Raw genomic sequence first — 17,218 nt, forward strand, 5'->3', positions numbered from 1 at the left:
CCCGGACCAAAATGTTGCAGCATCAGAGAGGAACACCACGGCTCCCGAGGAGCGAAGAACGGGTCTCTTGCAGGAAGAGATCCAAGAGAGAGAAAGAAGCAGACTACATGAATTAGAAATGGCCCGGCTCAAAATGGACGGTGAACTCAAATTAGCCGAACAAAAACTGAACCTAGAACATCTGCGGCTCCGAGAAGAACGGGAAGAAAAACAGAGACAAAGAGAACTCGAAGAAAAGAGACTAGCGTATGAACACGAGCGCAAGCTAGCAGAAATAGACTTACGTAAGCAGAACAAAGAATTAGGGGTGCCCGAGCAACCGCGCACCCCGGGAGCGACAGAAAAGAAAGTACACATCCCCAAGGATGTCGTTCGAGAGTATTTCCGAGATGACGACATACAACAGTGGTTCAAGGCCTATGAGATTGCCATGACCTCCCACCGGATCGATCGAAGTGACTGGGGAGCTGGTCTATGGGGAAGGTTCGTCAATGAGGGCCGCGATGCCCTGTTACAGCTCCCAGACCACCTGATGACCTCCTATGACCACATGAAGGCTACCCTCCTCACCCGCTATGGGCTCACACCCGAAATGTACCGCCAGAGGTTCCGAGACTGCACCCGGATCCCGGGCACAACTTGGGTGGAGTATGTAAACTATTTCAGCCGAGCCTTTGAGGGTTGGATCAATGGAAGCAATGTAACGACCTACGAACAACTCTTTAATCTCATGGTGTGGGAGCACCTCTCTAACAACTGCTTCGTCGAGCTCAGGCAGCACCTCCTCGACAGTAAATTGACTGATCCACGGCAGCTCGCCGCCGAGGCTGACCGGTGGGAGATTACCCGAGTAGGCCGGAATGGGCCGCATGAACAGAACCGGAACAACCAAGGTCAGCACCGTCCCCGAGGAGGAGGAGGCCAGGGACGGGGAAGAGACACCGCCCCGGCCGCTCCCGCTGCCAGCACACCACCCCCGGCCAACTGGGGCAACCCCCCGGCGCGCCCGGGGTACAGAGCCAATGTCACGTGTCACCGATGCCAGCGAGTCGGCCACTACGCAAATGACCCGAACTGTCCACAGAACCAGACTCCGAGACCCCGCCAAATGGCTGCCGCCGCCCTGGGGGAAGAACAAATCTCCGAAGAACAAGAGGAGTGTGTTAGAATTGGGGGTCTCTGGTTGGCGCAAGTTTTCACTTGTGACAAGCAGGGACCCTCTCCTCTAAGTCAGGGCGAAGGATGACCCCTTAGAAGTACCCTTGCTCACCCTCTAGGTGCGTGGCGTGAGCAGCCAAGGCTATTCTTCAGGCGTTAGTTAGTTAAGCATTTGTAATTACACACACAGTAAAATACACCAATCCCTCCACAAATGGACACCAGGCTGTAAGTATATGTAAAAATACGTTTCTTTATGTAAAAATATAAATATACTCAGGTACAGTCTTATCACAAGACCACATATAACGTTGTTTTCAAATTAGGCCACAGATTGTAAATAGTCAAGCTTTTCTTCTGTTTCAGTTCACTTTACTTAAAAATAGTTCTCTAGGTCTCTCTGGGTTTTATTTCCCCAAGCCTTTAGCTCTCTGAGGGCACTCTGGGAGTCTGTTCACTCCTTCCCCTCTCCCTAGTGCTGCCCACGGGCTCCTGAACACTTCTGGCCCGTTTCCGTGTAGTGCGGCGGGCCCGACCTCCCAAGACTCACGCTTCCCGCGAGGGGCTTTCTCAGCCCGGCCGGGTCTGTGGGAGCGGACGGGTCCCACCGGCTATGCGGGACTCACACTGAGAGGGCACAGCTCTTGGGACGGTCCAGGGGGGAGGCAGAGAACACCGAGCCGCGCGAGCCTCGATGTCAGGAGGGCTCGCGCTGCTGCCTTCAGAACAACGGAGCGGCGCTCACGAGGGAGGGGCGCTGCAGGGGCACACAGGGCGGTGCGAGACGGGCCAGGAGAGCGGCTCGCACCGCGGAGGAAGTACACAGTACCTGCTTGTATGGCCGATCAGCAGCGGGGAAATAAGGCGTTGCGGGCCCGAGCCCGATGACGAGACGTTCCTTCTCTTTGGTGGTTGGGGCCGAGTCGGCAAGCACAGCGCGACTCGGTCCGGTCCGTGCTTTGGGGGCTCGTCGAGAGGCGGAGGATCTCAGGGAGGCAAGACGTCACACGGGAGCCCTCAGTACAGGCAGTACCGAGCGGGGGCTCCCTTCACCGTGCGACGTGGCCTTTCGGGGGGGGAACAGCTGACAGCGGGGCGGCCGGGTGCACTCAGAGGCACATCGATCATCCAGGCGGCAGGCAGCTCGCGTCCCCGGAATTCCGGCGGGAGGGGCTCAGTCGGACTCACGCTTCTCTGTCAAGCAGGCAGGTGGTAGAGGAGCGGCCGGCCTTAGCCCTGGGGCAGAGAGCGACTCCGTGGGGAGCGAGGCTCTCACGGGCAAGAGGGCAGGCTGGCTCCCGAGTACCACGGCCCTAGGAGGGGGCGAGAGGGGGCAGACTTCTCCTTCTGGCGGGAAGAAATACTCGGCCTCAGGCAGGAGGCTAGCCAAAGCACAGGAGAACCCACTGGTCCTGGGGTTCAGTTCAGGGGGCAAGCTCAATCAAGCCCTTGGAGAATGTTTCTGAGCACAAAGCAGCAAAGTCTGTTCAAGTCTTTTCCCTCTCCTTTCTCAGCAAGGCAAGCAGCAGGCCAGTCCTTCCAGCGTCTCTTCTCCTTCTAGTCGGGCAGAGGTCCTTTGTGGGGAAACAGGATTCTGATTTACAAGGAGCAGGGCTCCTACTTTTATACACAGTTTCTTTTGTTCTCACAGGCCAGGGGGGCCTTTGCATAACTGCTCTCAGCCTCTGAGCACTTGTTGGGGGTACTTCTGCTTCTGCATTCAGTGTGAGGGCAGGCACATCAGCCGCTCCCCAGGAGGGCGGAGCCGGCATTGTGAAGACAGGGGCAGCTTGAGCACTTTGTTGACAAGCTTCGGTCCTTCCTGGTCCAGGTGCAGGCTGAGTCATCAGTCGCTCCCCAGGGGGGCGGAGCCAGCATTGTGGTGGCAGAGCACAGCCTGATGCATCACTCAGGGGAAACTCCCACCACCCACTAAGGTGTCATCCTGCTATTCACAACCTGTCAACTCCCAGCCCTGTCACTCACACACCCAGACAGTCAGATACACACAAGAGCAGAGGCGGGCTGAAATGGTTAGACAAGCAAATGCTAACTTTCTAAAAGTAGCATTTGCAAACCCAGGATATTAAAATAAACTTTATTAAAAGAAGTATTTTATTATTCTGAGTTCAGGCATACTAAACATGACTCTCTACCATGTTCCCTGAGCCTGCTGGGATTATAGAGTGTAATAATTCCAGCAGCCCATCCTGGCCTAAGGGGAGCAGGTAGCCTTACAATAGTGAAAAACGAATTTGGCTGTAATTCACTATTAGGACATGCCACACACATCAGGGCATGTCCTACCTTACACTTACAATGCACCCTGCCCTAGGGCCTACCATAGGGGTGACTAATATGAAGTTAAGGGAAGGTTTAGGGCTGGCAAGTGTGTGCACTTGCCCAGCCAGCATGACAGTACCAGACTGCACGCAGGTTCTGCAATGGCAGACCTTAGACACATTTTAAGGCTGCTTCTGTGGGTGGCGCAACCAGCGCTGCAGGCCCACTAGCAGTATTGGCATTTACAAGCCCTGGCACTCCTGGTGCACTTTACTGGGGACTGATAGTAAATCCAATGAACCAATCAGGTATACCAAACACAGTTACATTTTATACAGGGAGAGCATATGCACTTTAGCACTGGTCAGCAGTGGTAAAGTGCCCAGAGTCATTAAACCAACAAAAACAGGTCAGAGAGAGTATTGGAGGAAGGCAAAAAGTTTAGGGATGACCCTGCCAAGAGGCCCAGGTCCAACAGAGTGCGAGCAAGAACACCAGGAGTGGGAACCAGCCGCCATGGTTCTAGCGTGCCTAGGGGGAAGAGACATGGTCCCGCGGGCCCCCCTACCCGCCAACACCAGGAAATATAGTCAGTGGGTGAACATTAATGGGCGCAGGGCCGAAGCCCTACGTGACACAGGGGCCAGTGTGACAGCCGTCCGCTGTCACCTGGTGACCCCAGAACAGATCCTGCCGAACATTCTCTGCCCTGTCCGTTCAGCCGACAATTCGGAGAGTCTATGCCGGATGGCCTGCGTCCCCTTCGAGTGGGGAGGAGTCTCCGGCATGTTGAAGGTGACGGTCCGAGATGATGCCCCCGTGGACTGTCTCCTGGGGATTGATCTTGAGAGTTCCCCGTGGGCCGCCGTAGAGAGAAGAGAGCACCTGGGGATGTTAGGCCTCCCGGACTGGGCGTGCGTAACCACCCGGTCCATGGCTGCCCGTACCATCCCCCGACCCGAAGAACCTGAATGGCCAGCACCTCCTCCCCCGGTCGCTCCAGTAGAAGACACCGACCGTGCCGACCCCCCAGAGCAAACCCCCGAAGGGCTCGCTCAGCCCCAGGACCTTCCCGACCTGGCTCAGTGGCGTCAGGAAGGGGGGCCCACTCAGGAACAGTTCCGTCAAGAGCAGAAGACCTGTCCCTCCCTCGAGGGACTCCGCCAGCAAGCCCTCGCCCAGAGTGCAGGGGATACCTCCGGAGCCCATTGGATCTATTGGGACAACGACCTGTTGTACAGTGAACAGAGAATCGCGGAGTTAGGGGCCAGTCGAGTGCTAGTGGTGCCCCTCCGCTTTAGAGACTTCTTGCTAAACCTGGCCCACGATGTCCCCCTGGCTGGTCACCTGGGTCAGGACAAAACCTACAGTCGCCTGGTGACCCACTTTTTCTGGCCCAAGATGAGAAACGACGTACTCAATCACTGCCGGTCTTGCCCCACGTGCCAGGCCAGCGGGAAGAGCGGCCGCAAACTTAAAGCACCTCTGCAACCTTTCCCAGTTGTCACCACCCCGTTCGAGAGGGTGGGAATAGACATTGTGGGGCCCCTGGACCCCAGTACAGCACAAGGACATCGGTTCATCCTGGTACTGGTGGACCATGCCACCCGCTACCCCGAGGCTGTTCCCCTGCGAACTGTGACAGCCCCGGTGGTCGGCCGGGCCTTGATGGGGATCTTCTCCCGGGTTGGCTTTCCCCGAGAAGTCGTCAGCGACCGAGGCACAAACTTTATTTCAAAATACATGAAGTCCCTCTGGCAACAGTGCGGGGTCACCTACCGATTCACGACCCCCTATCACCCTCAAGGAAACGGACTAGTCGAGCGGTTCAACCGCACGCTCAAAGGGATGATTGGGGGGTTGGAAGAGCCCCTCCGTCGCCAGTGGGATGTGCTACTGCCGTGCCTCCTCTTTGCATATCGAGAAGTCCCCCAGAAGTCCCTCGGCTTCAGCCCGTTCGAACTCTTATACGGGCACCCTGTGCGAGGGCCCCTCAGCCTAGTCAAAGAAGGTTGGGAGATGCCCCCCTTAAAGAACCCTCCAGATGTCTTCAAGTTCCTCCTGACCCTACGCAATCAGACCAGGCGGTTCAGGGAAATGGCAAAAGCGAACCTTGAGGCCAGTCAGGAGGACATGAAAAAGTGGTACGATCAAAATGCCTCCTCCATCGAATTCGAACCCGGCCAACAAGTGTGGGTGATGTCCCCCACCGAACCATGCGCCTTGCAGGACAAGTGGACAGGGCCCTTCAAAGTGGTCGAGCGCAAGAGCCCTGTCACCTATCTCATCGATATGGAATCTTCACGGAACCCCCTCCGGGTCCTCCACGCCAATAGACTCAAACCCCACTTTGTGCGTTCGGAGCTCAGCCTCCTGATGGCTACAGACAGCGGAGCCGAAGAAGACTCCGAACCCCTCCCTGATCTCCTAAGGACTCGGGAGAAGGATGGTTCCGTGGACGGGGTCCGACTCTCAGAGGCCCTCACCCCGGAACAGCGCCAAGGCTGCCGAGACCTCCTGCTGCAGTTCGCAACTCTGCTTTCCCTCACCCCAGGGGTCACCCCCGGTGCTTGCACGACGTGGACACTGGGGACAGTCCCCCTATCCGACATCGGGCCTACCGCGTACCAGATCGGGTACGGGCCTGCATCCAAGAGGAGGTGTCCAAGATGCTCACGCTCGGGGTCATCGAGCCCTCAGACAGCCCCTGGGCCAGCCCAGTGGTACTGGTCCCCAAAGCTGCCGCCCCCGGCACCACCCCCGAGCTCCGATTCTGCGTCGACTACCGGGGCTTGAACGCTGTCACCAGAACCGACGCACATCCCATCCCCCGAGCGGATGAACTAATCGACCGCATGGGAGCTGCCCGCTACCTCAGCATCTTCGACCTGACAGCGGGCTACTGGCAGATCGGTCTCACACCCCGGGCCCAAGAACGATCCGCCTTTTCCACCCCTGATGGCCACTACCACTTCAAGGTCATGCCATTTGGCATGAAGAATGCCCCAGCTACTTTTCAGCGACTAGTGAACCAGGTCCTGGCGGGACTCGAGGAGTTCAGCGCCGCCTACCTGGACGATATCGCTGTGTACAGCCGCCACTGGTCCGACCACCTCCACCACCTCCGAGAGGTCCTGCAGGCCCTCCAACGAGCCGGCCTCACGATCAAGGCCAGCAAATGCCAAATTGGTCAGGGGTCCGTGACCTATCTCGGACACCAGGTGGGATGCGGTCTGGTGGCCCCTCTTCAACTCAAGATCACTGCCATCCAGTCCTGGCAGCCCCCCATCACCCAGACCGAGGTCCGCGCCTTCTTGGGGCTCACAGGCTACTACCGGCGGTTCGTGAGGGACTATGGCAGCATTGTGGGGCCCCTCACGGAACTCACGTCCAAAAACCACCCAAAGAAGGTCAACTGGACCCCAGACTGTCAAGCGGCCTTCGAGAAGCTGAAGGCCGCCATGTGCTCCGCCCCTGTGCTCCAGGCCCCCGACTACAGTCGGGAATTCATCGTCCAAACGGATGCCTCCGACCATGGCATTGGGGCAGTCCTTTCCCAGTTGAACCCTGAAGGACTTGACCAACCAGTGGCTTTCATCAGCAGACGTCTCCTGGCCCGAGAGCAACGCTGGAGCACCATCGAGAGGGAGGCCTTCGCAGTGGTGTGGGCCCTCAAAAAGCTCCGGCCTTATCTCTTCGGTACCCACTTCCGGGTGCAGACAGATCATCGGCCCCTGCAGTGGCTAATGCAGATGCGGGGGGAAAACCCGAAACTATTGCGTTGGTCCACCTCCCTGCAGGGGATGGACTTCACTGTGGAACATCGACCTGGGCAAGACCACGCCAACGCAGATGGCCTGTCACGCTTTTTCCGCCTCGACGAGGAGAGTCCCCAAGAGGATGGGTGACTCTCCCCGCCTTCAGCTGGGGGGGACGCATGTTGGACAGGCCACGTGAAGGGCTTGCTCCCTCCCCGCATGACAGGGCCCGAGCCCCGGCCCTCCAGGTGTTACCCACAGAAGCAACCCGCTTCCCGTCTCATACGGGACTCCTGCCCCCGGACATCTCTGCATCATGGGGTCAAATCACTACCGGCCCCCTCGCCCGGCCTGGCCGCCATCTTGGACACTGCACCACGAGGCCGCGTGGCCTCAGATCGACCCTAACCCTGGGCCTGGCCAGGCCCCGACATCCCGGCACCACCATCCACCCAGGAGGTGAACGGACCACTTGGCAGGTCAATGGGAGAAAGAAGTGTCGATGGCTCTCCCCCGCCAGGTGCCGATCGCCCCCAGCTCCCCCCGGCGCTGGCTCCACCCCCCTGCTGGGTGTCTGGACTCCCTCCTCCCGGACCTCCCGACCTCCAAGTGCGAGGGTCCGGACATCAAAGGGCGCCAGACCTATAACTGGGGCAGCTCCAGAGCAGGAAGGCAGTTGTATCCTGGAGTCGAGAGACGCAGTGAAGAACTCATCCTTGACGGACTACTGGCGCTGCCGTAGCCCTGCCTTGCGAACTATCGTCTTGCGTGCTGGCGCTGCCGCAACCTTCTGAAACCTTCATCCTCGTCGGAACCTGCTGGCGCTGCCGCGGACCGTTGTAATCACCACCTTCACCGGGACCTGCTGGCGCCGCCGCGGACCGTCGCTACCTTCGATCATCTCGGGACCTGCTGGCTCCGCCGCGGCCCGACCATCTAGAACGCCGAGCTCGAGGATTGTGAGCTATCCATCTTATCATCGCTCCTACCAGATTGGTAACAAGACTGTCCCGCTACCCCCTTTTCCCATCCAAGAGACTAGAACCGAGGGGACCCCTGAGTCCAGACCTCCTTGTACCATTCCACCGTACTTAAAGATTGCTTATAAAGAATGTTAAACCTTATCTTTGTGTGGTGTACATCTGTGGGGGGGAAGTTACTCGTCTGTACGATCGCTGGAGACGGCTCTCCCCGGAGACCTCTCCCCTTGTCCTCGGCCGACCCTCCCGGTCCGTCTAACAACCGTTATTTATCTCACTGCCCCATCCCAGCTCAGAACCTGGCTATATGCAAATCAGTCTGTCCCTGGCCCAGTGCATCATGGGAACAGGGCAGACTAAACTACCAAGCCAATTCTTCACCAGAAAGGAGACAAGCTACCGGGGACCGGTTTCTGGCATTTCAGCCGTCTTCGGCCCGGCTTGCTTCAATCCTGATGGAGCAGTGAGAAAGGGACTCCTGTCTGAGTATACCCTGCCACACCTATAGTGGCCAAAAACGATTCAGACTCTGTGGCATACTTTTTCCCTAAAACAGCAGTGTACAGACAGTATTTCCTTGTGAGAACTAGTTGGCACTGAAAGTCGATGTACCATTCTATTGTGAGTTAACTTCAAAACTCTTTATCCTGAATTTTTTTAATGGATCAATATTGCTGATTTTTCTTTATTCCCACCACCTACAAGTGGTGTCATTGTTTTGATTTTCATTAGTAAATCCCCGTGCAAAAGACATTGCTACCTGCGCCTGATGATAGTATTTATGAAAAGTACGTCAATTTATGAGAAAAAAACCTTTAACATCACAAATTCCTTCAATGCAGCCTTTCTTCTCAGTCCACTTTACTTTCTCTCCTAACATGTCTCTCACGAATGTGGTCCCTCTTCTATCCTTTTCAGCCTCTCATTCCCTCACTTTAGTGGTCCTTCATGCTCTTACTTTATCTCTTACTTTCTCTTTCTAGCTTCTCACTTTCTTTTTCCCGTATTATCTCACTGTTTTCTTTTAACTCTCTTCCTCTTTATCAACAGCCTTTTTTTCTTTCAATCTTGTTTTTTTCTCACTTTTTTTCTTGCTTTTACTTTTTATGTCTCACTGTCTGTTGTATTTTCGCTCTCTTGATCTTGTTCTCTTCTGCTAGCTCTGCTGCTCTTTTTATCCCTCTGTTCTTCTCTCATCCTCATCTTTGTCTCCTTTTATCTCTCTCTTTATTTTTGCCTTATTTGCTCTACTTCTTAACCATTGTCTGCATCACCCTCTTTCTTTCCTCTTTTTCACTCTGTTCTCTGATACCTTTGGGTTTCCTCTTGCTCTCCATTCTCATCTTTCTCACTCTCCACCCTACTTGCAGAGTGTGCACCTTTAAGCACTCTGAATAAGGGGGACATCATATTTGATAATCTCTGGCTGATATCCATCATCTCACAAATTCTAAATACTAACCTTTGACTTTTTCACTCTATTCTATAATTCCCTTGATTTTGCAGTCCCTTTCATGTTAATGTGTTTCTCTTTTGCTCTGGTTCTCTCATGCTATTTCTCACTTAGTTTTCAGATTCTCTTAGTCTATCTTTCTATCTCTTTTGCTATTTTGGTCACACATAAGACTACCAGATTTTGAAAACAACAAAAAAACTGTATACTTAAGAAGGACGACTATTTTACATCAACTGAGGGGTATGGGATGACAGTGCTTATCAACATCGAAATGCCAAGGAAATAGATATAATGTCATTTTAAACACCGTTTCATACCTGCTAATTAAATTGCTTTCTGATAACAGAAACTAGCCAGTCCTCCAATGGAATACATAAAAATGTGCCTCTTTCAGCTAGCCCTCTATGAAAACAGGGACACAGGACAAATTTCTTGAAATGTGAAAAACTGGGGTTGTCCTGGTAAATCCGGGGCACCTGGTCACCCTAATCACACATGCACTTCATAACCTTTGTTTCTCCTTTGCTGTTTCTCGTTCTGTTTTTCTACAACATTCACTCTTTTTTATATCCCCATTTTCTCTCTTTCTTTGTTTTCTTATATATATTCTCTGCATATCAGGTTTCAGAGAGGTCCTTCCGGATCGCAGAGTTGAAAGGGTCTTCTCTAATGTATGGTTCATATAAGGGCAGATGGAGTCACATGAGGGCACATAAATGTAAACAGCCCAGTGCAACCAACTCTCAGGGCACCGAAGGTTAGGGGTCAAAGTACAAAATGCTCCTAGGACAGAGAACATAGGCACATCTATTATTAGTGCAGCAGGCACAGTGGCACCAGGGCTGAAGAATAAGTAAGAGCCGGGGGCGTGGCCAAGCCAGAGACCAAGATGGTCGCTCGACTTTGAAGCTCCGCCAGCAGTCGTTGCAACAACGTGATGTCCCGCTATCCAGCGGGGCTACCGGGCAGGGAAAAGACGCCATAATGCAGCAGAAGGGATCCTGATTAAAAGTCTCCCTGCAGTGCTGCGAGAAAACCACCGGAACAGCAGATAATCGGTGACTCCAGGCGGACGGGCGACTTTCAAGATGGCGGCATCGACGATATGAGGAGACTCCGGGTGCGGTGGCGGAGGGGCTGAGCCATCAGCTGGGGTGCTGCGAGTCACCTGGCCACGGGCCGGATCGTTGAGCGGCCACAATCTGGGCAAAGCGGCGCTCGGTACTGGTGGGAGGTCCTCCGGCGGTCTGAGCGCAGCACTTTTATGTCTGCGCTGATCGCAGGGGCGCACAGGGACGGTGCCTGTGATCGCTCCCCCGTCGACACCTGGTACAGCATTTCCAAAGCGCCCTTGGGGATCTCCTCTCCGCATATGCACTCGCTCCGCCACAGCCTGCGCTGTTCTCCCTCTATTCTCCCGCAGGGCTCCATTGTTATAACGCTTCCTGGCGTGTCTGCGCTGCTCCCGGAGCGAAAAACTGAATCCAAACCTCAGCAGTGTCTCCGCCCCAGCCACCAATTTATGCTGCAGCAAACCTTAAACATTAACTGCCCACTGCACATTGCCTTGTCTTCAAACAACCTGCTTCGTGGAAGTACTGTGCCTCGACCACTGCTGTGCCACAAGCTCCATTATGGGAGACAATAGTGAAATACCCAAAACCTCCCCTGTTGCCAGGAAAATACAAACACGGGTTGGATGCCCATTCCTTGCTGATCAGTTCTGCTACCTAATCTCTCTTCGCCAGCTACTTACACCTGCTCTGCGGCAATAACCAGAAGACTCTGGCATTGGGCTTAATTAATACTTGGCGGGTGGAACTGCGGTACGGGCCGCAAACACCCCAAACAGTGCCTTTTTCCCTTTCGAAAAGGTCACCGAAGTAGCCCAAGAAGCCCCTGACCACATGGCAGAAGGTGGCCAGAAAGACACAACACCAGAGGGTGATACCAACCAATTAGGTTCCGTGCTACAAGAGATGAGAGCGGGGTTCAGAGCCCTAGATGTGCACTTTAATGCCCTAGATAAGCACATGGCGGATCTGGGATCGAAGATCCAAGTTCACGACAGAAAACTCGACGTGGTGGAATCGCATACATCAGATCTAGGAGATGGAACGGCGCAATCCTTGAAAAGGCTCGGCCGAATGGAACATTACCTCAAAGACGTCGCGATCAAGAAAGAGGACTTGGAGGTGCGCAGTCGGCAAAATAACGTGCACATTTTGGGTGTTCCGGAATCGACAGCCACTGGTCGCATGGACACCTTGGTAGAAACAATCCTGATAGACTTGTTTTGTAGAGAAGTCTTCACTATAGGCTTTGTGATAGGAAGCGCTCATAGATCACTAGGTCCAAGGCCCAATCCTGGATGCCCGCCCAGACCCATCACTGCCCGTGTCATGAACTTTAGGGATCGAGACACGGCCCTGCGCCTGGCACGTGACCGGGGCGAAACGGTATGGCAGGGCTTCAAGCTGTCCCTATACCTAGACTTTACAAGTCAGGCCAGGCGGAAATACACTGGAGTTAAGGCAACACTCAGAAATCTAGGACTGCTCTATCCAGCTCGGTTACGTGTTGAGATCAATGGGAGAGCCTGTGTCTTTGACAATCCTACAGAGGTGCAGGAGTTCTGTCACACTTACAAACTTAACAACAAACGCCCAGCTGAGGACAAAAGACTTCCCCTTACGCAGAGTGGTTCAGACGCCAGCATGGAACTATTCTCAGGATCTGGGCACGGCTAAACTGTTAATATGGCCTTCCTTTACATGGAGACTTTAATAAGTTGGGATTTCAGTCAATCACTTTATAGTATCATTTTTTATTGCCACGTACCTGTGGGGCCGCTGCCACCACCCCTAATGGTGTTCACCTTATAATTGTTGTGTGAATTTAGTAAGTACTATTTATGGTTGTTTTTCAGCGATGCAGAGGAACTATTAGTACTGCACTGTTTTTGGATAGTAATGGTTTTGCCTCTCTGGTAGGGTGGGGAGGCTGGGTGCGGGGTGAGGCTGGGACATTGTTTAGCTACACTGAGACGTTCTTAGGTACACACTTGGATGTAACTAGCAAGTACGCACGGTTGATTTTCATTAAGCACTCATTTTTACCACCACCATGGTTCAGTTAGGGCGTAATTCTGTACCCTCAGAGGTGGTTTTGGTGACATGGAACGTCCGCGGCCTGAACAACACTCGCAAGAAAAGGAAGATAACAGTATTTACTACGTCACAGGGTAGATGTAGCTTTCTTACAACAAACTCATCTGCCTCCTAGTGATCAGGCCCACTTTGCCGCAAATTGGGGAACACATCGATATTTTGCCAACTTCAGCAACTTCGCATGGGGCACTGCCATTCTTATACATAAATGACTCCCCTTCCATTTGCATTCTGTAATACGTGACAGTGAAGGCAGGTATATCAAAGTCCTGGGCACGTTAATGGGTCACAGGGTGGCATTGGTCTGTGTGTATGGCCCCAATAGCGACTCCCTGGACTTTATTATACCCTACTCTCTAAACGGGCGCAGCTAGGCCCAGTTCCCCTTTTACTGGGGGGTGATTTTAATATAGTCCAGGACCAGTCACTTGACACCACTTCGAGAGCACTAGATCCCAAACCGTGGGTACGAAAGGCATTGAGCTCGCTTTGCGATCAATTCTCCTTAATTGACATAGGTCGTACGCAAAACCCGCATAGCACTGACTATACTCACTACACTGGCAGTCATACCACATGGACGAGGCTCGACTATTGGCTGGCATCCCCAGAATTTATCAGCTGGTGTCATGTGATCCGGACGCTTCCTTGCACATATTCGGATCACTCCCCGGTATTATTAATATTGAAGGTCCCGCGATTCCCCAGCCGCGCATTAGATGATGAAGTTTTTAAACAGGAATAACGAGAAGCGATAGAGGACTACTTCGTCATTAACACTGGTTCAGTAGACACTGTGGCAATGTTATGGGAGGGTTTTAAAGCATACATGAGGGGCGTGTGTATATCCAAAAATGCCGGTGTAGTGCAGGATTTTTGCAGTGAGTTAGCCTGCCTAGAAAAGGACCTAGGGCCGTTAGACTCTGAACAACGCCAGGCGACAGGTCCCAAAATAGACAAGCAACGTTTGTCCCTGCTCACAGAATTCAAAGATACCGCTGAGAGGGAGATCCTTTTTATGCGGAAATACTACAATGCCAGGAAATACGGCGAAGGCGAGTGGCCGGGACGAGTCCTAGGACAGATGATTAGACCTCCCTATTGTAAGGCATACATTCCCGAGTTGAGAACTTTGTCGGGACAGCTGGATATCCAGGGGGAATTTATGTCCTATTTTAAAACATTACACCACTAGATTGGGTCAAGACAGGGCGCAGCAGAAGAGTTATTTGTCCGAGGTCGCTTTAGTTTATCTCGAGAATTTTATGCAGGACTTTCTCGCTTAGCCTATCTCTGAGGACAGCATTGATGAGGCATCTCTGCCCTGAAGAGTTCCTCGGTCCCGGGGCTCGACGGTTTCACGGCGGATTTTTATAAGGCCTATAAGATGTACTGATTCCCCATCTCCTTAAAGAATATGCAGAAGCCCTGGAGAGGCAGATATTACGTCATTCTTCTCCCCAAACCTGGCAAGGACCCCCTGCTATGTGGTTCTTATCAACCATTATAACTCTTAAACCTAGACTACAAAATAATGGCAAAGGGTCTGGCATGTCGCCTGTCTCTCCTAATAGAATGTATCATTTCCCCGGCCCAGTCTGGTTTCATAACCCATCGCTCGACAGCCTTTAATCTACGCACATTATTGAACACTCTGCATAGAATTAACCCGGAAATCCCTCCTGCGGCAATCCTATTTGATACAGAAAAGGCATTTGACTCCCTTGAATGGCCTTTTATTTTATCCATCATGGAGCGCATGGGGATGCCGTTTGGTTTCATTGTCACGACTGCCCTGCTATACAGTCAACCGCTGGCCTGACTCCAACTAAATGGTACATTGACGGCTCCCTTCTCGCTTTCACGTGGCACGAGACAGGGCTGCCCGTTGTCGCCTATGTTGTTCATTTTAGCCACGGACCCACTAATACGGCACTTCCAAGAGAAACACCTTCATAGGTGTTTACACTTAACCACCGGCCCATTGTTAGTATCATTGTATGCAGATGACACGATTTTATATGTACGCAACCCCCAGACTAATTTGGATCCCATTATCCGGGAAATTCTGCGCTTTGGCAGACATTCATGACTGGGAATCAATTGGAACAAATCTGTAATTTTTCCGTTCACTGCCAGCACAGACAAGTGGGACTTGAAATTCTCCCTGGAATGGAATACTGACTCGGTTAAATACCTGGCCATACTTATACACTTAGAAACAGAGCAGATCATCCGCCGCAATTACGGACAGCTGTTTCCAAATTAGAGACTCAAACAGAGAAATGGCTAAAGCTCCCACTATCCATGGCTGGATGAGTTTCCCTCATTAAGATGGTTGTGCTTCCTAAATTTTTATATCTATTTCAAAATATCCCGATCCCTCTCATGAATAAATTCTTTTCGACCCTTCGATCACACTTAATAAGATTAGTATGGGGTGGCGGAAACGCCATGGTAAACTGGCGGGTTTTGACACTCCCCTGCGATAAAGGTGGCTTTGGGGTCCCTGATTTACAACTGTACTATTTAGCTGCACAGTGCAGTTTTGCACAGACATGGTACCACCCTGATGCCAGAATTCCATACCTCCGACCAGAGTCTGACTTAGTCCTCCCGGACATTTTAGCGGCGATATTACCGAAGGGTTTCCCCAAAGATATCCAACGCGCATCGACCACTAGTTGGGCATGGGAGAAATTACGTTGCATAACACACACACCATTGCTTTATTCTTCTGATCTCCCACTCCCGAACCCTAAATGGATACCTATAACTAGCAAAAAGCTCATGCAGAAGACATGCACTAAATTTGACATTGCTAAGATAGGCGATCTATTTCCAGATGGACATATTTTTGATCCCGATGAGGAGTCCTTGTTCCCTGGTGCCACATTCATGAACAGATAAGTCCTTCTACGAATCTGTCCTGCCCTGCGAGCTATTTTACCGGACTACCCTCTGGAACATCCTTCCTTCCCCCCATTCACGACAGTGATAAGCAGCGAGAGAGGGGTACATCTAATATCCCAGCTCTATAAGGCATGCGCTGCAATCGTAGACAGAGTACGCACTGCCTGGGAGACCGACTTGGGTAATCCGATCACAGGCCAACAGTGGGCTCCCTGCTGTGCAGTTACGAAAAATGTCTCCCTTAATAGCCGACACAAACTAATACACTTTAAGTTTCTTCGTAGGATATACATTACCCCCTCCAGACTCCACAGGATAGACCCTGCCAGACTGCACCATTGTGCAAGATGCAACGCTCCAAATGCAGACTTCGCCCACCTCGCCTGGACCTGTCCACGCAAACACTCATACTGGGTAGGAATACATAAGATAGTGAGTGGCTTGGTTAAGGTACCAATGACCCCCTTGCCCGAGATTGCCCTGTTGAGATACCTAAAGGATTTCCCACCGGCAATTCGCAGGTTCGTTGCCATCAGCTTACTACTGGCCAAAAGGGAGGTATCCATTTATTGGGGTGACAGAACAGCACCCTCGGTGAAGGGATAGCTGAAGAGCATGGCGTCCTGTTCCACAAACAGCGACCTATACACAATAACGGTCCCCCCCACCTCCAGGCCCAGAGATATCTGGGGAACTTTCAGAACATACCTAGAGGCGCAGCGACAAGACCCCCTACCCAGAAAGAACAGGGCATAGTCCCAACAGGGGTGGTTTAGACTGTCCCGAGATACATGTCAATAATCAACTACACCGGATGCTAAACTCCTTTTTTGATGTCGGTACAGAGGACGTATTCCCATGCCATGATTGTAAACACTGTTTATGTGAATCAGAGTCAAGAACGATTGTAACAGAAAATATGTTAGCAGCCGAGGGACTTGCTTTATGTAACATGTGATCACTCTGCGGCATTGATTGAGCCCTTGGCAGCGTGTACTATGTCTACCTGTACTTGCCAAAGGATTTTACTTGTCCTAGTGTACTTCTTTACTCATACCTAAACGCAAAATAAAGTTTAAAAAAAATAAGGGGTAAGAGCTCACTGAAGCCTACCCTACGGCCACACAGGAGCAGCAATCATTAGTGAAGCAGGTGCAAGGAAGCTCACCAAGGTGCAATTTCTGTAATAAGATGTAGGATAGATATATAGCCAATCACCGCTGCATGCAAGACCGTCTGTCTATCAGATCGGATAGATGGCTTTGCATACCCAACGAGACTACATGCCAGGACTTATCAAAGGCAATAATCCTATCATGATTTTATCTGACTGGATGCGATGGTGATTACCAGCTTATTGATATTGCATCTCTTAATAAGAATAAGCGACTTGGTGTTCTCCAATAAAACTATTTCAATATGGATCGAAGGAATTAAATCAATCATGATTGATACGGTGATTGCCTATATATCTATACTACATCTGATTACAGAAATAGC

Source organism: Lissotriton vulgaris, unplaced genomic scaffold (genome assembly GCF_964263255.1).
Source record: "Lissotriton vulgaris unplaced genomic scaffold, aLisVul1.2 SCAFFOLD_1616, whole genome shotgun sequence".
In the NCBI taxonomy this organism is placed as follows: domain Eukaryota; kingdom Metazoa; phylum Chordata; class Amphibia; order Caudata; family Salamandridae; genus Lissotriton; species Lissotriton vulgaris.